The sequence below is a fragment of the Loxodonta africana genome, chromosome 1 (genome assembly GCF_030014295.1).
Source record: "Loxodonta africana isolate mLoxAfr1 chromosome 1, mLoxAfr1.hap2, whole genome shotgun sequence".
Taxonomy (NCBI): Eukaryota; Metazoa; Chordata; class Mammalia; order Proboscidea; family Elephantidae; genus Loxodonta; species Loxodonta africana.
The window spans coordinates 45609985-45630678 of record NC_087342.1 but is presented as its reverse complement, the minus strand read 5'-3'; the positions used below and the strand labels follow the sequence as shown (position 1 = coordinate 45630678).

The 20694-nt window shown below is 39.2% G+C and overlaps 1 protein-coding gene across 19 annotated transcripts in view; it reads right to left on the bottom strand.

Moving 5' to 3' along the window:
- The window catches only part of FARS2 (phenylalanyl-tRNA synthetase 2, mitochondrial), a 643593-nt gene that overhangs the window by 254734 nt on the left and 368165 nt on the right, over window positions 1–20694 (bottom strand). For 2 of the 19 annotated variants that reach the window (XR_010321152.1, XR_010321156.1), the window contains exon 9: window positions 19101–19602. The exons of 16 other annotated variants lie outside the window; for them this stretch is intronic. The gene's annotated coding sequence lies outside the window, so the exon portion shown is untranslated. The remainder of the gene's footprint in view (window positions 1–19100; window positions 19603–20694) is intronic. One more of the 19 variants, XR_010321157.1, reaches the window with a different exon arrangement.

Genomic DNA, 20694 nt, shown 5'->3' with positions numbered 1-20694 from the left:
CTTGGTCAAGACAGAAAGAATTTTCTGCTGAAAATACAGAAACATCCTCGGAGAAGAGATCTCCAACAGCTTAAAACAACTGTGAATTTTTTTTTAAATAAATTGAGATTAGCCTTTAATGATTAGAATTTAACTACCCTTTAGCATAGTTGATAAATTATAGTGTTGGTGAAGAATACTGAATATACCATGGACTCCCAGGAGAATGAACAAAACTGTCTTGGAAGAAGTACAACCAGAATACTCCTTAGAAGCAAGGATGGTGAGACTCCATCTCACATACTTTGGACATCTTATCAGGAAGGACCAGTCCCTAGAGAAGGACATCATACTTAGTAAAGTAGAGGGTCAGCAAAAAAACAGGAAGACGCTCAACAAGATGGACTCACACAGTGGCTGCAACAATGGGCTCAAGCATAACAATTCTGAAGATGGTGCAGGACCGGGTAGTGCTTCGTTCTGTTGTACGCAAGGTCACTATGAGTTAGAACCGACTCAATGGCACCTAACAACAATCCTTTAGCAGGTCTCAAGAGCCTCAAGCAACCTTAAGGAATCAGAGCAGACAGTCCAGGGGCCTGAGGAGGCACCAATGGAAAAGACTTACACGCCTGACCCCGCAATCCCCCTCCCTGCCCCACCTACACCTCTGTTAATATAGTCCTCATTTCTGGAGGAACCTGCAACCTCATCTTCTCTGTTGGCCTTTGTACCCTGTCCTTTTTACAGTGATTCCTGAGGGCCAGCAGCAACCCATGCTAGTTCCTGCTAAGCAACGTCTTACTTGGTAATGATGTCCACTTCCCCATCTTACCCTGCCCTCAACCACCCTCTCAAAAGGATTCAGCTTTGACTCATGCTCTACAATAAGTACCCCATTTCCAACTTATAGTTCTAATGTCTGCCTTGGACTGAGTCATCGCTTGGGCACAGCCACACCTTCAACCACATGTGTAAGTGAGGACTTAACTGTATCAGTTAGACAAAAACAAAACAACAACAAAAGCAAAGATGATGTTAATACATGATAAGTTTGAATTTTTACACTCATGTATTCAACTTGACCAAAATCGGACTCATCTCCCCTCAATGTGTTCTTTCTCCTGTTTCCCATTCGCCCAGCTCTCAAGCCAGAAGCCTGGGAGTCATCCTGTCTCTCACTTACATTTACCTACAGTGATTAAACACCCAGGTTGCCCAGGTCAATTCCAGTTTGCATCTGCTGTTGTAGCACAGTTATTAACAGTGCCCCCTTTAATTTTCAAAGGTTGTCAAATCTCAGTTTAGATGATAAATTATATGGTCACTGTACCTCTGCTCCAAGACCCTTTAACCTTGCCTCCTAAAACTCTCAAGCCCAAACCCTACCTTCTATTTTCTCTGTTGTTGTTAGCTGCCGTAGAGTCAATTCCAACTCATGGTGACCCCATGTGTACACAGTAGAACTGCTTCCATAGGATTTTCAATGGCTGTGGCCTTTCTGAAGCAGATTGCTGAGCCTATCTTCTGAGGCGTCTCTGGGGAGGCTTGAACCACCAACCTTCCACTAGTTGTCAAGTTCTTAACTATTTGCACCACCCACGCCCTCACATAGTTGATTTACTATCGCCCTATCCAGTCTCCCTCATTTCTTCCCTAGTTACTGTCCTAGGCCTTCAGTGGGCCCCAGTATCACTGTTCCAATCCATCTTCCATATTACCAGCACTGGTAGGAAACCCTGGTGGTGCAGTGGTTAAGAGCTATGGCTGCTAACCAAAATGTTAGCAGTTCAAATCCACCAGGTGCTCCTTAGAAACCCTACGGGGCAATTCTAATCTGTCCTATAGGGTCGCTATCAGTCCGAATTGACTAGATGGCAGTGGGTTTGGTTTATTTTTTGGTTTGGGATCTATGTAAAACAGAAATCTGACCATGTCACATGAAATCTGATGCCTTGACAATTGCATTCCAGAGGAAATTCAATACCTTGATCATCACACATCCTAAAATCTGACCTTGCTCACTCCCCACCTTATCTCAGACTGCTTCCCTAAAAACGCCCTAAATGGAACCACAGACTACAGCTGCATCATGTCTCCAGGCCTTTGTATATCCTTCCCTGTACTCCATTACTTGCCTGACTGCCTCCCCCTCAACCCAGACTCTGGAAGCATAGCTTTATCACAGCCCACATCAATGTTTATATACCACATCAATGTTCCCTCCCTAGCCCATGAGCTAACTGAGGGCAGGAATCTATACTCTCTCTGAATTCCCAGTGTCTAGCACAATGCCTGGTGAAGTAGATGCTCAAAAGAGTTTTCTGAATGAATAGTTGATAATGTTTTTGTGTTGGGGACAAACACTGTCAAATTTCACACACTATGGTCTCAACATACAGTGTGGAAATAACTCCTTTTGGGGATTGCATACAGCCAGGGCCCATTTCCTCCTTGCTATGTGGACAACCTAAGTCAGACTAGAACCACATATTAAGAGAGTGACAGAAACACAAGGAAAGAAACTGTCACATGGAGAAATAAAGCAGGCCAGACAGAGACAGCTACACAGATGGAAGACAGAGGAAGGCACAGAGAGGGCTTTCTCTTTTCCACAATATCCACAGCTTTCATCTACTGCCAGCTTTACTGCTGCAGGGCCAGCAGCCAATACAGATGCCCAGAGTGAAAAACCATCTACACTCCTCCACCTGCAGAGGGAGGAACTGCAAGGAAGGACGGCCACATGAACGGGACGCTGCTGTCAAGGCTCCTTGATAAATACGAGTTCTAAAGGAAATGATTCCCTAATGCCATATTACCATCTCCTTTTTGCTCTTCTTGATCTTAGAATCCAAAATCAGTTTTGAGGTATTTTCCACCATCTGGCAGGACAGTCCCTAAACGATGAAAGTCCGGGAACAGTCATAATTTCTTTCCATAACCAGCATATTTTTTTAAATAGTAAAATTTAACACAAAATGAATGTCCAGAATAATAATACAATCCGAGTTATATAAAAAAAGAGGAGATAAAAAATTAATTCCTTTTCTCCTCCAACTATTGTCTGGCATATTCACCTTAACAAATAAGACCCAGGATGGTTACACTAGGCTTCATTCAAAAATAGATCTGGGCTTAGAAAAAAAACAGAGTGACAATAAAGGATGGACCAAAAAAAAAAAAAAATCACTTCAAATAATACCAATTATCTTACAACCAATAATGGTCTAAATGTGTTATGTAGTTTCATACCCTGCTAAATTATCATTTACTAGTGACAGCAACATGCAGACATTTTCATACACAAAGATCAGAAGAATTTATCATTTCAATCCCTCACAGAAAGTATATTTGATAAGGGTATACCTTAGTAAGAACAACAGCAAATGCTAAGTAAAGGCTTGGAATGCAAGAAAAAAATGGTGAGTACAAAAATCAGTAATGTATTAAATGTACATTAAAAGTAAACTGCATGTTTTCTAAAAATGTTGGGAAAATAAGAGAATATTATAAACAACTTTATGCCAATAAATGTGACACTTTAGATAAAATGAAAAAAATCCTTAAAAAATTATAATTTATCAAAAGTAACAGAAAATGGAATTGAAAATCTGAACAGCATAATAACTATTAAGAAATTTAATCTGTGATTATAAGCTTCTCACAAAGAAAACTCCAGACTCAGGTGACTTCATTGATAAATTTGATCGAACACTTAAGAAAGAACAAAATGTCAAATCTTCAAAAAGCTCTTCCAGAGAACAGAAAAAGAAAATTTTAATATCAAAACCTGATAAAGATACCATAAAAAAGGAAAATTACAGGCTGAACTTACCCCTGAACACAGATTTAGAAGTTCTAAAAAAATCAGCCATCGAAAACTCTATGGAACACTGTTCTACTGTGACACGCATGGGGTAGTCATGAGTCAGGTCGACTCAGTAGCAACTGGTTTTATTTTGTATTTTTAACAAATCGAATCCCTTATATATATGTGTAAATGTTATCTTCATATATAGATAGATACATACATACATACGTATTTATATATAAAGATAATATATAACAAACAAGTTATGTTTATTTCAGGAATAGGAGGTTGGTTTAACATTCAAAAAACAATCACTATTTTTTTTTTTATAAGTCACTACATTACGAGAATAAAGGCAAAAATTATGAAATGGCAAAATATATGGAAGGGCTTAAAAAACTTTAACATCCATTTATGATTTAAAGAAACTCTTAGCAAGTGAGAAATAGAAGGAAACATCTCTAATCTGATAAAAGGCTTTACAAAGAAACTACAGCAACCACCTTAAGTAAATATTCATTTTAAAACTTTGAAAACAGATATTTAACTAGATTTTAATTTCACATTGCCATAGTTCATTTAGTTCAATCTCCCAAATTGAATTTATTCCAATAAGAATCAAAGAATCACTCATGGTAAAATGGCTTTTTCAAAGACAGTAAGTTAATAAATTGCCTTTTGCATTTAGATTACAAACCCCCTGGAATTCACTTTTGAATAAAGAGAAAAATGAGGTCGTTTCATTTTTTCCATATGGATACCCAATTATCTCTGCTCCATTTATACAAAAGACTTTTCCCTGATCAAAAATCGAGCATAACGCATCGGTGTTACTACTGGGCTTTGTACTGCATTCCGTGAGCCTGTATGTCTGTCTGTGCAACACTCCACGCTCCCACAATTATTACGGCTTTTTAAAAAGACTTGACATCTGATCAAGCAAACCGTTCTACTTTGTTATTTGGCTATTCTTGGTCCTCTGCATTTCCATGTAAATTTTAGAATGAGCTTGTGATGGCTAAAATTGTGTGTCAACCTGGCTGGGACATGATTCTCAGTGTTTATATGTGATCACTACCATGATGGGATCTGCTGTGAGTAGCCAATCAGTTGAAAGGATGTTTCCTTGGGTGTGTGGCCTGCATCTGAATATAAGTGGACGTTCTGGCTTTTGCCTGCTCTGGATCCTGTAACTGCCTCCTGTTCATCCGACCTCCAGTTGTTGGGACTGGAGCTAGCAGCTTATTGGCTATCTTGGGATTCACCGATCTTCACAGCCTATGAACAAGAGCCCTGTTCTTCGGCCTACCAATATTGGGTTCTCTAGCCTCTGCGGCTACGCGAATCAGGAGAAGCCTCTATCCTGATCCACGGACTTGGGATGTTCCAGTCTCTCTAATCATGTGAGCCGTTTCCTTGATATAAATCTCTCTCTATGTGTATTTATTAGCTTTACTGGTTTTGCTTCTCTGAAGAACCCAGCCTAAGACATCACTTACCACAACTTCTTACAAAACCTCTCTGGATTTCTAAGTATTACATACTTTGGCCGTATAATAAAAATTTTGAAGCAATCCTATAAATTATTTCCACACCCCTCCAAAAAAAAAAAAAAAAAGTCGATTCTGACTCATGGTAGCCCCACGTGTTACAGAGTAGAATTGCTCTATCAGGTTTTCTTGGCTGTAATTCTTATGGAGGAGCCAGCAGATCATTGGTCTTTCTTCTACCATGCCACGGGGTAGTTTTGAACTCTCAATCTTTAATAGCCAAGGGCAAACTGCTTGCTCCAGCCAGGGACCTACTGTTTCTAGATATATACAAATATAACTCAACCCGATGCTGTTGATTCCGACTCATAGCGACCCTAAAGGACAGAGTAGAACTGTCCGATAAGGGTTTCCAAGGAGCAGCTGATGGATTCCAACTGCTGACCTTTTGGTTAGTAGCCAAGCTCTTAAACACTACACCATCAGGGCCCCATACAAATACAGTAATAAAAAAATGGAATGGAAAATACAAAACTGAAGTTAGTAGGCACCTCTGGGGAGGAAACTGGGAAGGGGAACGTCATCGGGAGGCAGACATTTCAACTGCCTTTCTCTTTTCACTCTGTAAAAGAACCTGTGGCAAAGTCTAGGACTTGATAAAGGTAGGGAGCTGGGTCAGGAGCACATGGTTCTATGTCGTTATTTTCTCAATTTTTGAAATGTTTCATCATTTTAAAAATGAATAAAAATAAATGCAAAACAATTATTTGGCTCCCCAACTCTGCCATAAGACTCTTACAAGGATCATCTATTTATAATTCACTCTCCATGGTAATGAACTGTGACTTATAATTGCAATTTATAAATCTCACAGGGAGACCCGTTAGAGAATAAATTCTTCCCCCACATTGAAAGAAAACATTTGATTCATTACTTAGCCAAGTGAGAGTAAGAATAATTGAGCTATCCACTATATAAATTACTGCTGACTTTAATTAACCACATTCTTCATTTTCAAGATCACAAGACTACTCATACAAAATGCCAACATAAACGTAGAAAGTTTGAAAAACTTGGTGAGAATGTAATCACAAAGTAATACCAATTTCTCTGTCTAAACACAAGCAGTCTTTAAGCCCTAATATCTCAGATGAACCCAAATGCTTCTCTTACCCTCCCAGCAAAGGGGCACAGCATGCCTCCGTGAATGGAAGACAGTGTTCTTTATTTTGTGAAAGATGAGGGAAATTAAAGACACACCTGCCTTTCTTCACTAAGTATTCTTAGTAAGGCAAATTATTTTGATTTAATTTAGTCCCCAGCACATTAATAGGAACCTTGAACTTGCCACTTGAATTGGCCCTGATGAACTTCTGGTATTTTTTTTAATAACTCTGAGGATCTCGTTCCTAAGCTGAGGGACCCTGCAGTTAGTATTTCAGCCCTTTTCCTTTTGTTGGTTGTAGTTAACTTCGCTGGATGTGCCATGACGCCCTTGATCTCAATTTCAATTACTCAATTTCAAACAGAGGAAAAAATGTTCCATAGCCACGTAGTGCCTGCTCATCCCACCCAGTGGTCCTATATAAGAAGGCACAATCAGCTCCAGGCCAGGGGAGTATCTTACATTTGGCTTGGGATCAAACTAAAGGCAGAAAGCTCTCAGGGGGAATTTCAGGCATTAGCCAGGAGAAGATATGTTAGACTAGAATTGTAATTGTCTTCCAGTATCCCTATTCACCCCCCAAGTTATCGCTGGCTCTTTATTCATAAAAATGGCTGCATTTCTAGAACATCTTTGCCTGTGGGGTCTCATTGTACCAGCTGGCATTGCTGGTTGTGAAATAATGCAAAAGCAGAAGCCTTATGGATAGGCGCTCTGTATAAACACTAGGAAACAGCCTGCTGACTTCACGGACCTCTCCAACCACCCTGAAAAGAAGACAGAAAAGTCCGTTGGGGATCCCTGAAAAACTTTCTTCACACTTTAAAAAAAAAGAAAGAAACAACAACAACAAAAACAAGGGTGGTCCCTTTTCTGCCTTTGGGCCTCGCTGTATGTGGTGATACTTGGTGCTCCTGCCACCATCTTTCGATTCTGAGGGGGCAAGCCTGAGGGAAATATGCTCAGCGTTCTGGAACCTGGGCCCCATTGAGGGCTTCCTGCTATTGTGTGATATACATTTTCTTTTTAAAACCATTTGAGTTGGGCCTTTTCTTAGTTGAAGCCAAAAGCCTCCCGTCATGGATTAAAATGTGTCCCCTCAAAATATGTGTTCTAATCCTAACCCCTATCCCTGGGGATGTAATCCCACTTGGGAATAGGGTTTTGTTTGTTACATTAATGAGGCCACATCAGTGTAAGGCGTGCCTTGAGCTTCATCTTCTGAGTTATAAAGAGAGCAGATTAGACACGCGTGCAAGCACACCCTGAGGAAGACAGATGCCATCTGACAATCGCCAAGGGCCAAGGGAAGGTGGGGCTATCGAAGCTGAAAGAAACAAGAATCTTCCCCCATAGCCAACAGACAGAGCCCTCCCCTAGAGCCAGTGCTCTGAATTTGGACTTCTAGTCTCCTAACTGTGAGAAAATAAATTCCTGCTCTTTAAAGTCACCCACTTGTGTATTTCTGCTACAGCAGCACTAGGAGACTAAGATACTTTCTTACTGCTACCATGTAACAATTACTGCCCACATTCACACCTGGGAAAAACCATAACCCTACTCATCATGATGGCTGACAGCTTCTAATGGTTCTTTCTTCCTACGTCAACTCCTTCACCCTTGTATTTGGTTCTGGTTCCTATTTTTATAAGCTCTTTCTAAAACTACAATACTTAACTCTATGATCCATCAACTATACGTTACCTGGTCTAGAGATTCTGTATGGTTTAAAGGCATCCCTCTGGCTCTAGAGGTATAAATACCAAAATGTCTCCAAGTCAGATAAATGATTCTTTAAATATATTGCACATCATCTGTCAAATTTTATAGATGTTGGCTAGATTTAGGGTTTAACATGTGGTCTACAAATAGGAAGTGTTTGTACATTTCCATGAGGTTAATAACTTAGAAAATGTAATAAGAATATTGAATGTGTGTACGTATAAAGATCACACAGCACACATCCTTCAAATCTACACTTCAAGAATGCCGCAGAAGAAGAGCTGAGGACTCTGTTTTTTTTTTTTTTAAGTGTTTTAATAAACCAGAAAAAAAATCTGTGATTGAAATTCTCTAATTATGTAAAACATATCGCCAGGTCCCCTGCTCTCACAAAAATAAAATGCAGCAATAAATCACAGGCCTCTGATGACAAAGGCTCTGACACAAATATGGGCTACAATCCATAGGGTTTGCACAGCCTACCACTGCAAGCTGGTGATGGAAACTTTGGGCACGAAGGACCATGTCTCATGAGGACTGAAGCTGCTGCCCCCTGAACAGTATGTTTTTGTAGTGGTAATGGAGACAGTGATAGAAGAAGCGGTGGTGAAAATATTAACAACTGTTAGCATGAATTGTGTCTCTCTCCACTCAAAAAAAAATACGTATTGAAATTCTGGCCCTTCTACCCATAAATATGATCCTGTTTGGAAATTGAGCATTTGTTGTTATATTAAATAGGTCATAAGCAAGCAGGGTGGACTCTAGATCTAATCACTTTTGAGTTACAAAAAGAGCATATTAGACTGGAGACACACAGTGGGAAGATCATCTACAAGCCAGAAAGCAAGGAACACTGGGGGCTACCAACACGGAAGGAATCAACATGGCGGAGACCCTGATTAGGGCGTTTAGCCTCCAGAACTGTGACAAAATAAATTCCTGTTCTCTAAATCTACTCACCTATGGTATTTGTGTCATGGCAGGCCTGAGTAACTAAGAGAAATGTTTACAGTGAGATAGGCTCTGTTATAAACGCTTTACAAGTAAGTACTAGTATGATCCCCATTTTCCAAATGAGGCAGCTGAGGCACAGAGAGGGTAAGCACTTTGTACCAAGTCCTACAGGCAGAGAAAAGCCTTGGTTTGAACCTAGACACCCCAGCTCTAGAGGTGATGCTCACAATCATTACATTAGAGCTACTTCTCTCAGTAAAGGGTCCACTCTTTACAGAACAGTAGACCTCAAAAAGGCAGGTGATGGCAAAGACCAATGCTGCTTCCTGGGTCTTTGCTCTTAAATATTATTTCAAAATCCTAGAAATCTGGCAAGGAAACCATCTGGTCCAGCCTACCTCAGTTTACAGTTGTGGAACTTCAAGCCCAGACGGGTGCACACACTTCCCAAATCAAGTCGCCAGTGGTGCAGCCAGAGCTAGAATCCAGGCCTCTTCATTCCTCACCTCTACTTTGATCTGAAAAAGAGTGTGGCTACCCAGATTGTAGACTTTCATCAGAAATGAACAAGTTATATGAATCTTTTTGATAGGATAGGCACATGGACTATGGAGCTTGCAGGGGGGCTAGTAATACAGGAAAGATAGAGCAATCCTGGAGCCCTGGTGGTGTGGTGGGTGAGAGCTCAGCTCTTAACCAAAAGGTCAGCACTTCGAAGCCACCAGCCACTCCTTGGAAGCCCTACAGGGCAATTCAGCTCTGTCCTATAGGGTAGCTGTGAGTTGGAATTGACCTGATGGCAACAGGTTTTTTTTTTTTTTTTTTTTTTTTTTTTTTAGTGCAATCCTGGACTATTCAAGCTGTCCACATAGGTGGACCAGGTGTCTTCCTTGCTCCCTTTGCCACTTCCAGTCATCTACCAACCCCCAGGTGACTTTCCATCATTTCTTGAAGCTTTTATTTTAGCTTCTGGTTCACTGTACTATTCCTGATCCAATTCCTAGTGGTTCTTAATGATTTTAATATCAACACAGATCATCTTTCAAAGGCCCTGGGTTCTCAATTCCTTGACCTCTTCTCTTCCAATCTACCTAAGCTAATGGCTCCCATGTCATGACCAGTAACTGAAATTCCTCCCAGATCTTCATTTTAAGGGTCCCACACTCTAACCCCTACCTCCTTATGATCATTAAGGTTGTGTGTCAACTTGGCTGGGCCATGATTCTCAGTGGTTTGACAGTTATGACATAGTTTGGCAGTGATAAGAAGATGTGATCACCTCCATAATGAGATCTGATGTAATATGATCACCTCCATGATGGGATCTGCTGTGTGTAGCCAGTCAGTTGAAAGGGAGTTTCCTTGGGGTATAGCTTTTGTCCAATATAGGTGACCTCTCTGGCAAAGCTTGGAGGCTTTTGCTTGCTCTGGATCCTGCAGCTGGTACCTGTTTGTCTAACCTCTGTTATTTGGGACATGAGCTAGCATCTTACTTGCCAATCTTGGGATTCGATGGTCTTCACAGCCTATGAGCAAGAGCCCTGCTATTTGACTTGCCAATCTTGGCTTCACCAGTCCCTGCAGCTATGTGAATCAGGAGCAGCCTCCAGCCTGACCCATGGACTTGGGACATTCCAGCCTCTACAAACATGTGAGTCATTTCCTTGACATAAAATCTCTCTGTATATATTTATACGCTTTACTGGATTGCTTCTCTAGAGAACTCAGCCTAAGACATTCCTAAATCTTCAGCTCACTCCTTTAGTATCCTGACTCCAACAATTCTTACACCTGCCTACCCAGGATATATAGTCCAAATCCTACCAATTTCCCAATGTGTCTCTCACACCTCTCTTGTCCTTACTTATTTACCAAAATTCCCTTGAATACAGACTTCAGTCTCTTGCCCTTCTCTTGCTTAGCTGTGCTCACCTAGCAAATCCCATATCCTGGTGAAATGCAACTTTCCCTACTCAGAGTCTACCACCACAAGCTGAACATGGCTGGATAAATCAACACAAGCATGCTGCCTGGTCTCACTTAAAATTCATGACCCTTCACCTAAAGTGGGCTGTTAATGCTGCCCACTTATATACAGTATAATAAGAATCACACCGGTGGTTTTAGGGCCATGTGTGTCAAAGCAAAGTGGAGTTCCAGGAGGTCATGGAAATTAGACCTGGAATGTTTTAGATGGTGGCTCAGTGAAGATGCAATGCCAAATTTCCCTACACATAAGTCATTCAGAGGGCATCCTAATGCCCTCTGGTCTTGCAGCCTGGCTTCTATCTAGGCTGTAAGTGCTCTGGGGACATACACTATGTCTTACTGATATTTGTTCTCCACAGGGAGTTTAATACAGCATCTCGGTAGAATTGGTATTTAATACAGGCTTGTCTTTTCACTGCAAATCACTTTGCACCTGTCAGTCAGCACTGCTCCTAAGCACGTATAACAGCTATAGGTTGGTCATCTTCCCCATTTTTTCCTCTACCTCTTTCTATTAGCTTCTTCTGGGATAAACAAATGAACGATATTTTCATTTCATCCCTTTTCCAGCAAAAGACAAATACATAACGTTTTGTGTAAGATGAGGAAAAAGAACATGGAAATAGTGAAAAAGTTTAAAATCCGTTAATTTCATTGCAATACAATGAAGCTGATGGGACTCTCACAGCTGGATCAATTCAGGAAGTGGATGTGGAAATCCTGCAAAGCTCTGTAATAAGCTGTCTATCAGGCAACATGTATGATAATACCATCTAGGAATTGCTCCAAGCCATGGAGATTAGCAGTAACCACAGGCTCACGTCCTAATACAATTCTGGAGAGACACGGAAGGATTTAGAAAATTAACTAGCAAAAAGGGATTAGCAGAAGAAGAAAAAGAAACTTTTGGCTTCTGTATTCATTGGTCAGTATCTCAATTAAATCCTGCATTCACCAACATATAGTTTCATCATTGTACTTCGAGATGACTTTATAATTGTCTTGATAAACCTATCTTCTCCTCCTCTAGATTAGAAACAATTTGAAGGCAGAAATGACCAATTTCACCTACTGACTCCAGCATCTAGCAAAGAATCTCAGGACAGGCAGCAGTATAACTTAATAGGTTTAATACTATGAGCCCTCTGGAGTCAGCTTTGGTTCAAATCTTGGTTCTGTCATAGTTTCTGGAAGGCTCATATGGTGACATTACTTAACGGTACCAAGCCTCAGTTTTATTATCTATAAAATGTGTTTATGTACATAGTATTGCGAAGAATAAAAGCCATAATACAGGCAATGTATTCAGTTCAGAGCCTGGCACATACACCAAAAGCCAACCAAACCCATTGCCATCAAGTTGATTCCGACTCATAGCAACCCTGTAGGATAGAGTAGAACTGCCCCATAGAGTTTCCAAGGCTGTAAATCTTTACAGAAGCAGACTGCCACATCTTTCTCCTGCAAAGCAGCTGATGGATTCAAACAGCAGACTTTTCTGTTAACAGCGGAGCACTTAACCGCTATGCCACAGGGCTCCTTCTGGCATACACAGCACTCAATAAACAGAAATAAATAAGGCACTCATCAAAGAAAAGGGCAAATGGGGCACTGAACTGTGGTTGCTAGAAAGCATAAATAAATGAAGAGAGCCAAATCCTGTCCTCACAGAATACAGCATTCACTACTGATGCTTGCCACTGTAGTGTGGGTGAGGACAAACTCTGACATGGAGCTTCCCCCTGGGGATCCCGGCATGCTCTCCCTCAGAGATGACTGAATTGATACGAGACCCTTCCACAGTCACTGCCCTGCTGATGTCTACCAAATTCTTTGCCCTCCGAGTTTTATCTTTCATTATCTCTAGTTCTATTTTTTCTGATTTAAATATTAACACTTGCCCTTTATAAATTATTTTAAAGTATACAAGCAGATCTCTGACTTAAGCATAATTTTTCTTTTAAATGTGCATTTAAATTGCAAGAGTTTATTTACTCAGTCCCCTCATCCTGACAAATAAAAATAGAAAAAAGATGGGAAAGAAAGCTGCTGCAGCTCATTAAAAAAAAAAAAAGGTAACAGCATAGCATCTCTATTTGAAATTCATGGTAAGAAAATTTAGGACAAGGAGAAAGAAAAGAGTTTCAAGAGTAAGTACTAAAAATATCATAAATGATATACCGGTTTATTGCGATGGTTCGACTAAAAACGAGAGTGTAACAGAGACGAAAGTGAGTCTGATTACTTGGTCATGTATCTCACCTTACCGTCTCATATCACAGGTGAGGTACCTGAGGCCCTGACTCATTAGTTAGATGATTTCCTCCATTCCTTAGATCTTACTATTCGAAGTAGGGTCTGTGGACCAGCAGCCTCAGCATCACCTGGGAGCTTGTGAGAAAGGCAGAATCTCAGGCTCCACTCAGACCTAGAGAATCAGAATCTGCCTTTTAACAAGGTATTTCAGGTAATTTATGCACATTAAAGTTTAGAACCATTGATAGCTAAGCTTGTTACCCTTAAGTCCATAAATTAAATCATTTAAACTGAATGCCTTTTTGTTGTTGTTTTTTTCTGTAAATTGCATGCCAATCTTGGGATTGCTTAGAAAAGTTTAAATCCCCAGGTTCTGACTAACCAACCTGTGTATATTATACTAAGGACAAAGCTTTAGGAAATGGCTCCTGTAAGTTCAGAACGAGCAGCATGCAATGCTAACACTCCCTATTATTAGGACAGCTACTCAGCCACATTTCCTCACCTGTAAGATGGAGGTAGATAACAACTCAGAGGGTTATTGAGAGGATTAACTAAGTTAGTACATGCAAAGCCTTTAGACAGTGGTGACATCAAGTAAGGCCTACATGAGTGTTAACTAGGAACTGTGATTACTATCTCCTATAGGCTGTGGTATGACAGATTTTCAGGTCCCACTTGACCACTCTCACCTACGCCTGTGGCAGTGACAAGTGTGTGCCATGGGATCCAGGATTAGGATTAAACATAGTCTTTGGCCACAGACAGAGCCAGAAAAAACCCTTGACTGGGAGAAAAGATACGAACCAAAACTGATGAATTGTGTGAGCCACTATGGACATATACTGAATTAATAGCTTCTAAGTAAAATGTGTAAACAAAATATACAGAATTGTGTAATCAGTGATATTCAAATACAAGTATTCTCCTGTGTAAGGCATAAATGGAACTATAATTCTGGAATGCTTACAAATAATACTTTAAGAATGAATAGATGTTGGATTATTGATTATTCAGTTCAATGCACTGAAATAGCAAGTTTTATTTCAGGAGACTTGCCAGAAGCACAGATCCCCAATGCCCCAGTGCCCCAGTGCCGAGAATGAGCACAGTGTCGGGGCTGGGTGGTGGGCAAAGATCACGTGTGCAGAATAAACTGATTCTCGCATGATAAACTGACCAAATTGTTCAGCACTAATTTTAGGCACTACTCCAGGATGATTAAAGACAACCACAAAGGCAAAGTACAACTCAAACTAGATAAAATGAAGCAAAAAATTCCAATCAGGTTATAACTTGAGTTGCCTACTTACTAGATTTAAACAATGGTTTTCCAGGTATTCAGGAAAGGAGTCCTATAGATGAGGCAGCAGGATGATATAAATCAGAGGTTATTGCTATGACCTAGAAGAGTGCCATCACAGCTGTACGCAGATTTAAAAGACTGCAGAGGCCATGCTGAGGAAGAGACCATGGGGTCAAGAGGGCCTGAAATATTATTCAGAAGAGAGGGGAGGAGAAATCTCTGATCCCCTCCCCCAACCCATTGCCAGGAAGTTGATTCCAACTCATTGCAACCTTATAGGTCAGAGCAGAACTGCCCCATAGGGTTTCCAAGGAATGGCTGGTGGATCGGAACTGCCAACCTTCAGCCATACACAATAGGATTCCTGAAGGCTCCCAGGGTGGCCTGGCCAGAGAAGCCACAAGCTCAGAGCTGCCAGAAGACCTTTTTCCCCATGTTTCTTTCCCTTCCTCTCCAGGGAAAAGTTTTGCCTAAGATTATAATCACATAAAATATTCTCCTTAAAAAAAAAATTCTCCTTAGGATAGGCCAAATAGGTAGTCCCCAACTTAACAAGTATTCAAGTTACTAAGCAACACATTTACAATCATCTGTTTTCAGGTTTTTTTCTTTTTTTGTATATCTTATTGCTAGTAATATGCACTACATACAATGTTGCAATGCACAAAATTAGCACAGAGTCATCAGAGTGGAACTCCATGGTAAGTTGAGGACTACCTGTACATGTACACATGCACACACAAATGGTTGATACAAATAATTTAAAACTGCTAACACTTTAATAAGGAGCCCTGATGGCACAATGGTTAAAGTGATTGCTAACTGAAAGGCCAGCTGTTTGAAACTACCAGCGGCTCTGTGGAAGAAAGATGTGGCAGCCTAAATCCTTGGAGATTTACAGCCTTGGAAATCCTATGGAGTCGTTATGAGTTGGAATTGACTTGACAGTAGTGGGTTTGGTTTGGGAACACTTTAATGCTAGCTATTTTGCTTATCCTTAACAACAAAAACTACTCTATTAGAAGAAAAGCAATTTGCTATGATGAAAACTGAATATATAAAGGCGTATATATAATCAACAAATATACACCTTTATACATTCAGTTTTCATTCTGATGACTCCATTGTAAGTCAGTTCTGACATCAAATACCTCTTTTTTTTTGTTGTTTTCTTTATTAATACCTTTTATTATCAGTATCTTTATAAATCTTATCTTTGAACATCTGAGAATGATAACATTGGCAAATTACGAACTCCAGTTAAAAGACAGAGACTTTAAGGCTGAATTAGAAAAACAAAACAAGAGACACACTTTTAATACAAAGACATGGACAGGGTAAAAGTAAAATGATGAAAAAGACACACATCGCAAACATCAATCATGAGAAAGCTAGTGTGTCTATGTAAGTATCAGAAAGAGTAAAAAAAAAAAATCGATGATAAAGATGAATATTTCACAATGATACAAGAATCATCACATCAGAAGGACATAAAAATCTTACATGTGTATGTTCCTAATGACATAGCTTCAAAATACATGAAGCAAAAATTAATAGAACCAAAAATAGGCAAGTCCACACTCATAGTTGGAAATTATAAAGTTTATATCTCATGAATATAGAGAACAGACAAAAAAATTAGTAAGGATACAGAAGATTTGAACAACAGTATTAATCAACTCAGTCTAATCATAACTTATAGAACACTACAACCAACATCCATCTTCAGAATACACATTCCCTTCAAGTATACATGTAACATTCACATACACACAACAAAAACTCTATCAGCTGGGTACTAAATCAAATAGCAAGCCATTTCAAATGACTGAAATCATACAGAGTATTTTCTTTAAATACAAAATTTAATTGTCTTTAGGTATCTTTAAAAAAGGTGTCTAAATAAAGGTATCTACTTTTCAATAGTATATACCTGTGTATACCATATAAATCAAAATATATAGAGCATTTCTACATTCCATGCAATTCCCCAGTGATACTTTGCACTCAATTATCTGTGTCCCAATATACATACAAAAAGATATCTTGAAAAATCCCCAAATATTTGGAAAATTTTACATAACAAAACTCTAAATTACTAATGACTCGAAAAAGAAATCATAACTGAAATTAGAAATATTTTGACCTAAAGAACAGTGTTAACACAGCATAGCAAAATTCATGGGAAACAAAGGGTACTTAGAATTTTAGTTTTAAATTCAAATTAAAGTAAGATTTAAGATCAATTTGTAAAAGGTTCTACCTCAAGAAAGTAGAAAAAGATGACCACATTAAACTCAAATACAGTTTAAAAAAAAAAAAAAGTAATACAGGTAAGAGCAGAAAGCAATAAAACAGAAAAAAGAATAGAGACAATCAGCAGAGCTCAAGGTTGGTTCTCTGCTTAGACTAAGTCTGATAAAAAGCCAGCAAGACAGATGAAAAAAAAAAAAAAAGGAGTTTAGCAAAGTTGCAGGATACAAGCTCAACACACAAAAGTCAGTTGGGTTTCCACACACCAGCAATAAGAAATCTGAAAAGAAAATTAAGAAAACAATTTCATTTACAATAGCATGGAAAAGAATAAAATACCCAGGAATAAATTTAACCAGGAATGTGAAAGACTTGTACTATGAAAATTATAACACACTGCTGAAACAGATGAAAGAAGTCCTAAATAAATAGAAAGACTTTCTATGCTCATGGAATGGAAGACTTAATATTGATAAGATGTCAATACTACTCAAAGTGATCTATAGATTCATGGCAAATCCAATCAAAATTCCAAAAACCTTCTTTACAGAAATGGAAAAAACCAATCCTTAACTTTACACAGAATGGCAAGAGGCCTGGACCAGCTAAAGCATTTTTTGAAGGAGAAGAACAGAGTAGGAGGGCTCACACTTCCTGATTTCAAAAATCTACAACTACAGTAATCAAAACAGGTTGGTACTGGCATAGTAATAGACATATAGACCAATGGAAGAGAACTGAGATCCATAAATAAACCTACATATCTATGGTCAACTGATTTTTTTTTAATGTTTTATTGAGCTTCTGGTGAAAGTTTACACAGGAAATTGGGCTCTCATTTAACAATTTCTATACACATTGTCAGAAATTGGAGCCCTGGTGGTGCAGCAGTTAAGAGCTACAGCTGCTAACCAAAAAGTAGGCAGTTCAAATCCACCAGCTGCTCCCTGGAAACCCTATGGGACAGTTCTATGTTGTTGTATAGGGTCGCTACGAGTTGGAATCGACTTGGCAAAAAAAAAAAAAATTTTTTTTTTTTTTTGGTTCTACCTCCTAGAATCATCCCCTATGTTGTGATCACCCATTCAATGCACAATAATTAGTGTGTATGCACCTGGCGCAGCAGAGGAAGAAGGAGAGTCAAGAATAGAAGGAAGAAATGAAACGTGTGTCTAATTTTCTCCATGAAGAACAGCCTCCTTTGCCATGAGACCAGAAGAGCTGGATCGTGTCCGGCTACCATTACTGAACATTTTGATCAAAGATTCTACAGAAAAATTTTGATCAAAAGGGTGAAAATGTGGAACAAAACTTCAAATTCTCAGCAAATCCAGGCTTTCTGGAGCCATAGAGCCTGGATGACTCTGCAAACCTATTGCCCTGAGATAATCTTTAAACCTGAAAGCAAAAATACCCCCTGAAGTCTTCTTTAAACCAAACAATAGTTTAGCTTAATTAGTAAGAATGTCTTCTGTGACACCGTGGCCTCTTAAAGAATTATCTATATGGGTTCAAACTGACAACGGCAACTTGAAAGGTTAGATGAGAAGCTTAGGGGGCACCGAATTCATGTTAATGGTGGTAGGATAATTTGGAAAAGAATAATGAGAATAATTCCACAACTTGAAAAATATAATAAACATCCATGAATTGTACATGTAGAAATTGTTGAATTGATGTATGCTTTGCTGTGGCTATTTTCACAAAGAAGAAAGGAAGGAAGGAAAGAAAGAAAATAAAGAAAAAAATGAGTAATAAATACAAATTAGTAATACCAGGTATAAAAAAGGGGGTAACATCACAGAGACATTAAAACCAACCTACTCCAGTATGATCTCATGTTAACGAATTATATCGCTGAAGATTAGGATTTGAAGGTGTTAAGATTATGTTATGGGTTGACTGACAAAAGACATGTTAAAATTCTAAGGCCAGGTATCCATGAATGTGAGGCCTTATTTGGAAATAGAGTCTTTGCCTATATAATCAGTTAACATGAGGTCATGCTGGAGTAGATTGGGTTCTAAACCATTATGACTGATACCCTTATAAAAAGAGGGAAAGAGACATAGACACAGAGGGAATTCGGTCATGTGAAGGAGTGTTGCTGCCACAAGCAAGGAACAAATGGGGCTACCCGAAGCCGGGAGAGAGAAGAAAATATCTCACCCTTGAGTCTTTGGAGAGCGTATGACTCTGCTGACCTCCTGAATTCAAACTTGTACTTTCCAGAACTGAAGCAATACATAATTGTTGTTTTAAGCCACCTAGTTTCTGGTAATTTGTTACAGCAGCCCTAGGAAACTAATACACAGAATATTATAAATAACTTTACATCAATAAATTTCATCACTTAGACAAAATAGGCAATTCCTTGAACAACACAACATTCCAAAACTGACATAGGAAGAAGTAGAAAATACACATAGTCTTATGCTTGTTTAAAAAAAAAAAATTTATGTAATAAATAAAATCCTCCCCACAAAGAAAACTCTAAGCCCAGATAACAAACCTGGTAAATTCTTTGAAACATTTAATGATAAAATAATGGCAAAAATATTATGGTGAATAAAGGAAGTACCTTAAAGTCAGGAAAGGTGTGTGTCAGGGTTGTATCCTTTCACCGTATTTATTCAATCAGTATGCTGAGCAAATAGTCCAAGAAACTGGACTATACGAAGAAGAACAGGGCATCAGGGCTGGAGGAAGACTCATTAACAACCTGCATTATGCATGTGACACAACCTTGCTTGCTGAAAGTAAAGAGGACTTGAAGATCAAAGACCACAGCCTTCGTATGGATTACACCTCAACATACAGAAAATAAAATTCTTCACAACTGGACCAATAAGCAACATCATGATAAACTGAGAAAATGTTGAAGTTGTTAAGGATTTCATTTTACTTGAATCCACAATCAACACCCATGGAAGCAGCAGTCAAGAAATCACATGACACATTGCATTGGGCAAATCTGCTGCAAAAGATCTCTTTAAGTGCTAAAGGCACAGATGTCACCTTGAAGACTAAGGTACACCTGACCCAAGCCATGGTGTTTTCAATCGCCTCATGTGCATGCAAAAGCTAGACAATGAATAGGGAAGACTGAAGTAAAACTGACACCTTTGAATTATGATGTTGACAAAGAACACTGAATATACCATGGACTGCCGAAAGAACGAACAAATCTGTCTTGGAAGAGAATGTGGTCTTAGGGAACATCAGGGGGTGATAAAAACATTCTGGTATACACAGGTACATGTTCATTGAGCTGTATAGTTAAGATCTGTGTATGTTCCTTTTGTAAATTATACTGTAATAAAGTATTGTTAATAAATAAATAAGTCAAAATTTTTTGTGAGTAGATATAACTGCCAAGAGTCTCCAATCTCAAAGGAAAATATGGGGTGAGCAATTGTTCCAGAAAGGAGTCCTGGTGGTGAAGTGGTTAAGTGCTTTGCTGCTAACGGAGAGGTCAGCGGTTTGAACTCACCAGTTGCTCTTCTAGAGAAAGATGTGGCAGTCTGCTTCCGGAAAGGCTGCTTCCAAGATTTACAGCCTTGGAAACCCTATTAAGTCAGCTCTACTCTGTCCTATAGGGTAGCTATTAGTTGGAATCAATAGATCAGCAATGGGTTTGGTTTTGGTAATCTTTCCAGAAGGAGCCCTGGTGGTACAATGGTTAAGTGCTCGGCTGGTAGTTAGAACCCACCCACTGGCTCCATGGGAGAAAAACCTGGTAATCTTCTGTAAAGATCACAAT